The 8,186-nt window shown below is 28.6% G+C and overlaps 2 pseudogenes; one reads left to right on the top strand and one right to left on the bottom strand.

Annotated features, from left to right (window-relative positions):
* Window positions 1-2,346: 2,346 nt before the first annotated feature.
* LOC138339630 (uncharacterized) lies at window positions 2,347-3,763 on the top strand (annotated as a pseudogene).
* A 763-nt stretch (window positions 3,764-4,526) lies between these two features.
* LOC138339632 (uncharacterized) lies at window positions 4,527-6,144 on the bottom strand (annotated as a pseudogene).
* Window positions 6,145-8,186: the final 2,042 nt, after the last annotated feature.

The raw sequence follows: 8,186 nt of genomic DNA, 5'->3' as shown, positions 1-8,186 counted from the left end.
ATTATTTACAGCAAGATGTAAAAACCTATATATATTAACAACAAAGCATAAAATAACAGCAAGAAATAAAATTAACAAAATAAAAATAGAAAATCCTTTTGAAAAAATAATTACTGTAATAGACAATAATGACTATAGCTATAAAGAAATTGATATAGAAGAAGATTTAGAGATAGTAAAAGAAAGATTAAGCACTTCAAGCGTACCAAATACATTGACAAGAGCTACCTCATCAAGGATGAGTACATCTAAAAGAAAATATGAAATTCCACAAAGCTTATTAGATAAAGAAGAAATAACACCATATCATTATTTCATAACAGGAACAATAGACCAAAGAAAATATAAAATATTAATAAATACAGGACAAGAAGAAAATTATATAACAAGAGAGTTAGTATTAGAAGAAGAAATTATAAGAACAGGACATACATGCCCTGGACTACCTAGTGAGATAGTGAACACGAATGAAGAAACAACAGAAAAAGAAATAATTATAGGAGGAATACCCTTAGTAATACAATTCAAAATATACCAAGGAGATCATAATATTACATTAGGAATAAAATGGTTAGAAAAAGTTAAACCATACAACATAGAAAATGAACAATTAACAATAACTTGTAAAAATAAGAAAATAATTATAAAAAGAACAAAATGATTAATGAAAATATTTATACTTGCAAAAATTATAGTAGAAGGATATCACAACAGATATTATACCCCTATGATAGATACAGGAGCAGAAGCGAATATATGTAAATATAATTGCTTACCAGAAGATAAATGGGAAAAATTAAAAACACCTATGGTAGTAACGGGATTTAACAATGAAGGAAGTATGATTAAATACAAAGAAAAAAATATAAAAATACAAATATGGGATAAAATACTAACAATAGAAGAAATGTATAATTTTGAATTTACTACAAAAGATATGTTATTAGGAATGCCATTTCTAGATAGATATTATCCACACATAATAACAAAAACACATTGGTGGCTTACTACACCATGCGGAAACAAGATAGGAGCAAAAAGAGTAAATAATAAACAACGAAAACCTATGGAATGGATAAAAGGAAGTGAAAAAATAAACCAAGAAATGGAAAATATAAATAATAAACAAATAACACAATTAGAGATTATTACATTTGCTATAGACAAAGTTAAATTAATTAATGAACAACTAGAACAATTATATAGTGAAGACCCATTACGAGGATGGGAAAAACATAAGACAAAAGTAAAAATTGAGTTAATAGATGAAAATAGCATAATAACACAGAAACCATTAAAATATAACTTTGATGATTTAAAAGAATTTAAAATACATATAGATGAATTATTAGCAAATAATTACATACAAAAAAGCAATAGTAAACATACAAGTCCAGCATTTATAGTTATAAAACATAGTGAACAAAAAAGAGGTAAAAGCAGGATGGTCATAGATTATCGTAATCTAAATGCTAAAACCAAAACATACAATTATCCAATACCAAACAAAATACTAAAAATAAGACAAATACAACGATATAATTATTTCAGTAAATTTGACTGTAAATCAGGATTTTACCACCTAAAACTAGAAGAAGAATCTAAACAATTAACAGCATTCACAGTACCGCAAGGTTTCTATAAATGGAATGTTTTACCTTTTGGATATAAAAATGCACCAGGTAGATTCAAACATTTTATGGACAACTGTTTTAACCAGCTAGAAAACTGTATTGTATATATAGATGACATATTGTTATATTCTAGAACACAAGATGAACATATAAGATTATTGGAAAAATTTATACATATAGTAAAAAATGCAGGTATAAGCTTAAGCAAAAGTAAAGCAGAAATTATGAAATCACAAATATAATTTCTAGGAATACAAATAGATAAAAATGGAATAAAGATGTAAACACATATAGTACAAAAAATAATTACTATTGATGAAAATATAGATACAAAAAAGAAATTACAATCCTTTCTAGGATTAGTAAATCTGGTAAGAGAATATATACCAAAATTAGCAGAACATCTAAAACCATTACATAAAAAACTTAAAAAAGATGTAGAATATCATTTTGATGATAAAGAAAAAAAACATATAAGAAATATAAAGAATTTATGTAAAAAATTACCAAAACTATATTTTCCTGATGAAAATAAAACATTTACTTATATTGTCGAAACAGATTCAAGTGATCATAGTTATGGAGGAGTTTTAAAATACAAATATGAAAAAGAAAAAATAGAACACCATTGTAGGTATTATTCAGGATCTTATACAGAAGCACAAATAAAATGGGAAATAACTAGAAAAGAATTATTCGCATTATATAAATGTTTATTAGTATTTGAACCATATATTGTTTACAATAAATTTATTGTAAGAACAGATAATACACAAGTAAAATGGTGGATAACGAAAAAATTAGATGATTCAGTTACAACAAAAGAAATAAGGAGACTAGTATTAAACATACTAAATTTTACATTTACAATTGAGGTAATAAAAACTGACAAAAATATAATTGCAGACTATTTATCAAGACAGAGTTACACAGCCAGGACAAGATAATGTTATGGAAAACATACTCAAAACCCTAACTACACTTTGTACAAAAGTGGACAGTATGGGCTTGAGAATTCAAAAGCTAGAAGAAAAGGAAGAATCTACAAGTCAGCAGCATGACTATAAAAATGCGGAGCTACGTCGTTCGGCAGACGAAAAACAGCCAGAACTAAAAGGAGACGTTGGGAAACTCCTTAAAACCCATGACATTACTGATGCTGCAGGTACAAGCAAAAAAGCTATGGAGAAACCTACACCAAAAAAACATAAACCTAAATAGCATATTTACCAAACCATTTACTCCAAAGATACAGATAGTAGATGCTTCAACACCACAAACATCTACCTATGCAACTAGCCTGCATAAAGAGAAGAAAACATACAACCATATATCCCGAACATATATTGAAAACCTATACAAAATACAAAACTTTTTAAATCAAAAACCCAAATCTACCACAACATTAGAAAAAACCCAAGACTACCTAACCCAAAAACTACAAGGCTATAACAAGTTAATTGCACAACCAAAAACTAATCCAAACCTAGTTAAAACTTGTTATAACTATGGATTATTAAATACAGTCTATACATATACAGGTGAAGAGATAAGTGGAATCCTAGAGGTCCACAAAGCATTTTTAATATATAAAAAGATAACAAAAGGAAACTTATTTTTCATAAGATTCTACACAGCACCAGCAGAGATACTCTATGATGAAATAAAGCCAATGATCCAGATAGTCAAAATTGGGCTAACACGAGAAATGATAATCCCAGAAGATATAGGCCAACAGCCAGAGATAACAAGAGTTGAGATACCCAGTTTCTATGCCAATAAAAGGATAATTGGATTATCAACTATTATACAAGAGCTAGCAAATAACTATCTACAAGGCAACGCCATATGAAGCTACTATTCGAGAGACCACTTAATGATATATGCCAATTCGAAAGAAATAAGACAAGCAGATATGGAAGAAGTCCAAAAATGGATTTTGACCCTGTTAAAACCAAAAGCTACGCCAACAACAAGAGCAATAAAGCAAGGATTCATATCCGAAGAACTAATGACGAGATATTGCAAGCTAGTCGGACACAATTACCCAGACCATATATGTTCCAAGTGCAACCAAGGTGATGACATAATTCCAGAAGTACAACTGGAGTAAGCTGAGAAAAAGAAAATAGGGAAAAGATAGACATAAAATATATGTAAATTAGTCATAATTATTGTCGGCCACATGTAAAAAGTAAAGGCCATTAAATAAAGAAGAAAAAAGTATGTCGGCCATTTGGCCAAAGTCTATTTTGTTTTTTGTAAAAAAGTTGTAAAGTAAATAGTGTCAGTATCCTATTCATGAATAGTAACCATGAATAGTAAGAGTCAAGTTACTGTGTAAATAGTAAGAGTCAAGTAACTGTGTAAATAGTAAAGGCCAATCGTCCTTTAACAAGGATAAAAGGTCATTATGTATGTCTATATAAGGGGCATTTGCCTTCATAAATAAAATATCCTTCTTCCAACAATCTTCTCTCTACTCTAAAATAACAAATCCGCTTCCACCCCCCAAATTGGTGGTTTTGTTATTTTAGAGTAGAGAGAAGATTGTTGGAAGAAGGATATTTTATTTATGAAGGCAAATGCCCCTTATATAGACATACATAATGACCTTTCATCCTTGTTAAAGGACGATTGGCCTTTACTATTTACACAGTTACTTGACTCTTACTATTTACACAGTAACTTGACTCTTACTATTCATGGTTACTATTCATGAATAGGATACTGACACTATTTACTTTACAACTTTTTTACAAAAAACAAAATAGACTTTGGCCAAATGGCCGACATACTTTTTTCTTCTTTATTTAATGGCCTTTACTTTTTACATGTGGCCGACAATAATTATGACTAATTTACATATATTTTATGTCTATCTTTTCCCTATTTTCTTTTTCTCAGCTTACTCCAGTTGTACTTCTGGAATTATGTCATCACCTTGGTTGCACTTGGAACATATATGGTCTGGGTAATTGTGTCCGACTAGCTTGCAATATCTCGTCATTAGTTCTTCGGATATGAATCCTTGCTTTATTGCTCTAGTTGTTGGCGTAGCTTCTGGTTTTAACAGGGTCAAAATCCATTTTTGGACTTCTTCCATATCTGCTTGTCTTATTTCTTTCGAATTGGCATATATCATTAAGTGGTCTCTCGAATAGTAGCTCCATATGGCGATGCCTTGTAGATAGTTATTTGCTAGCTCTTGTATAATAGTTGATAATCCAATTATCCTTTTATTGGCATAGATACTGGGTATCTCAACTCTTGTTATCTCTGGCTGTTGGCCTATATCTTCTGGGATTATCATTTCCGTGTTAGCCCAATTTTGACTATCTGGATCATTGGCTTTATTTCATCATAGAGTATCTCTGCTGGTGCTGTGTAGAATCTTATGAAAAATAAGTTTCCTTTTGTTATCTTTTTATATATTAAAAATGCTTTGTGGACCTCTAGGATTCCACTTATCTCTTCACCTGTATATGTATAGACTGTATTTAATAATCCATAGTTATAACAAGTTTTAACTAGGTTTGGATTAGTTTTTGGTTGTGCAATTAACTTGTTATAGCCTTGTAGTTTTTGGGTTAGGTAGTCTTGGGTTTTTTCTAATGTTGTGGTAGATTTGGGTTTTTGATTTAAAAAGTTTTGTATTTTGTATAGGTTTTCAATATATGTTCGGGATATATGGTTGTATGTTTTCTTCTCTTTATGCAGGCTAGTTGCATAGGTAGATGTTTGTGGTGTTGAAGCATCTACTATCTGTATCTTTGGAGTAAATGGTTTGGTAAATATGCTATTTAGGTTTATGTTTTTTTGGTGTAGGTTTCTCCATAGCTTTTTTGCTTGTACCTGCAGCATCAGTAATGTCATGGGTTTTAAGGAGTTTCCCAACGTCTCCTTTTAGTTCTGGCTGTTTTTCGTCTGCCGAACGACGTAGCTCCGCATTTTTATAGTCATGCTACTGACTTGTAGATTCTTCCTTTTCTTCTAGCTTTTGAATTCTCAAGCCCATACTGTCCACTTTTGTACAAAGTGTAGTTAGGGTTTTGAGTATGTTTTCCATAACATTATCTTGTCCTGGCTGTGTAACTCTGTCTTGATAAATAGTCTGCAATTATATTTTTGTCAGTTTTTATTACCTCAATTGTAAATGTAAAATTTAGTATGTTTAATACTAGTCTCCTTATTTCTTTTGTTGTAACTGAATCATCTAATTTTTTCGTTATCCACCATTTTACTTGTGTATTATCTGTTCTTACAATAAATTTATTGTAAACAATATATGGTTCAAATACTAATAAACATTTATATAATGCGAATAATTCTTTTCTATTTATTTCCCATTTTATTTGTGCTTCTGTATAAGATCCTGAATAATACCTACAATGGTGTTCTATTTTTTCTTTTTCATATTTGTATTTTAAAACTCCTCCATAACTATGATCACTTGAATCTGTTTCGACAATATAAGTAAATGTTTTATTTTCATCAGGAAAATATAGTTTTGGTAATTTTTTACACAAATTCTTTATATTTCTTATATGTTTTTTATCTTTATCATCAAAATGATATTCTACATCTTTTTTAAGTTTTTTATGTAATGGTTTTAGATGTTCTGCTAATTTTGGTATATATTCTCTTACTTGATTTACTAATCCTAGAAAGGATTGTAATTTCTTTTTTGTATCTATATTTTCATCAATAGTAATTATTTTTTGTACTATATGTGTTTTCATCTTTATTCCATTTTTATCTATTTGTATTCCTAGAAATTCTATCTGTGATTTCATAATTTCTGCTTTACTTTTGCTTAAGCTTATACCTGCATTTTTTACTATATGTATAATTTTTTCCAATAATCTTATATGTTCATCTTGTGTTCTAGAATATAACAATATGTCATCTATATATACAATACAGTTTTCTAGCTGGTTAAAACAGTTGTCCATAAAATGTTGGAATCTACCTGGTGCATTTTTATATCCAAAAGGTAAAACATTTCATTCATAGAAACCTTGCGGTACTGTGAATGCTGTTAATTGTTTAGATTCTTCTTCTAGTTTTAGGTGGTAAAATCCTGATTTACAGTCAAATTTACTGAAATAATTATATCCTTGTATTTGTCTTATTTTTAGTATTTTGTTTGGTATTGAATAATTGTATGCTTTGGTTTTAGCATTTAGATTACGATAATCTATGACCATCCTGCTTTTACCTCTTTTTTGTTCACTATGTTTTATAACTATAAATGCTGGACTTGTATGTTTACTATTGCTTTTTTGTATGTAATTATTTTCTAATAATTCATCTATATGTATTTTAAATTCTTTTAAATCATCAAAGTTATATTTTAATGGTTTCTGTGTTATTATGCTATTTTCATCTATTAACTCAATTTTTACTTTTGTCTTATGTTTTTCCCATCCTCGTAATGGGTCTTCACTATATAATTGTTCTAGTTGTTCATTAATTAATTTAACTTTGTCTATAGCAAATATAATAATTTCTAATTGTGTTATTTGTTTATTATTTATATTTTCCATTTCTTGGTTTATTTTTTCACTTCCTTTTATCCATTCCATAGGTTTTCGTTGTTTATTATTTACTCTTTTTGCTCCTATCTTGTTTCCGCATGGTGTAGTAAGCCACCAATGTGTTTTTGTTATTATGTGTGGATAATATCTATCTAGAAATGGCATTCCTAATAATATATCTTTTGTAGTAAATTCAAAATTATACATTTCTTCTATTGTTAGTATTTTATCCCATATTTGTATTTTTATATTTTTTTCTTTGTATTTAATCATACTTCCTTCATTGTTAAATCCCGTTACTACCATAGGTGTTTTTAATTTTTCCCATTTATCTTCTGGTAAGCAATTATATTTACATATATTCGCTTCTGCTCCTGTATCTATCATAGGGGTATAATATCTGTTGTGATATCCTTCTACTATAATTTTTGCAAGTATAAATATTTTCATTAATCATTTTGTTCTTTTTATAATTATTTTCTTATTTACACAAGTTATTGTTAATTGTTCATTTTCTATGTTGTATGGTTTAACTTTTTCTAACCATTTTATTCCTAATGTAATATTATGATCTCCTTGGTATATTTTGAATTGTATTACTAAGGGTATTCCTCCTATAATTATTTCTTTTTCTGTTGTTTCTTCATTCGTGTTCACTATCTCACTAGGTAGTCCAGGGCATGTATGTCCTGTTCTTATAATTTCTTCTTCTAATACTAACTCTCTTGTTATATAATTTTCTTCTTGTCTTGTATTTATTAATATTTTATATTTTCTTTGGTCTATTATTCCTGTTATGAAATAATGATATGGTGTTATTTCTTCTTTATCTAATAAGCTTTGTGGAATTTCATATTTTCTTTTAGATGTACTCATCCTTGATGAGGTAGCTCTTGTCAATGTATTTGGTACGCTTGAAGTGCTTAATCTTTCTTTTACTATCTCTAAATCTTCTTCTATATCAATTTCTTTATAGCTATAGTCATTATTGTCTATTACAGTAATTATTTTT

This window comes from Solanum lycopersicum, chromosome 11 (genome assembly GCF_036512215.1).
Source record: "Solanum lycopersicum chromosome 11, SLM_r2.1".
In the NCBI taxonomy this organism is placed as follows: domain Eukaryota; kingdom Viridiplantae; phylum Streptophyta; class Magnoliopsida; order Solanales; family Solanaceae; genus Solanum; species Solanum lycopersicum.
The sequence above is the reverse complement of the archived record's forward strand: the minus strand, read 5'-3'. Positions and strand labels throughout refer to the sequence as shown.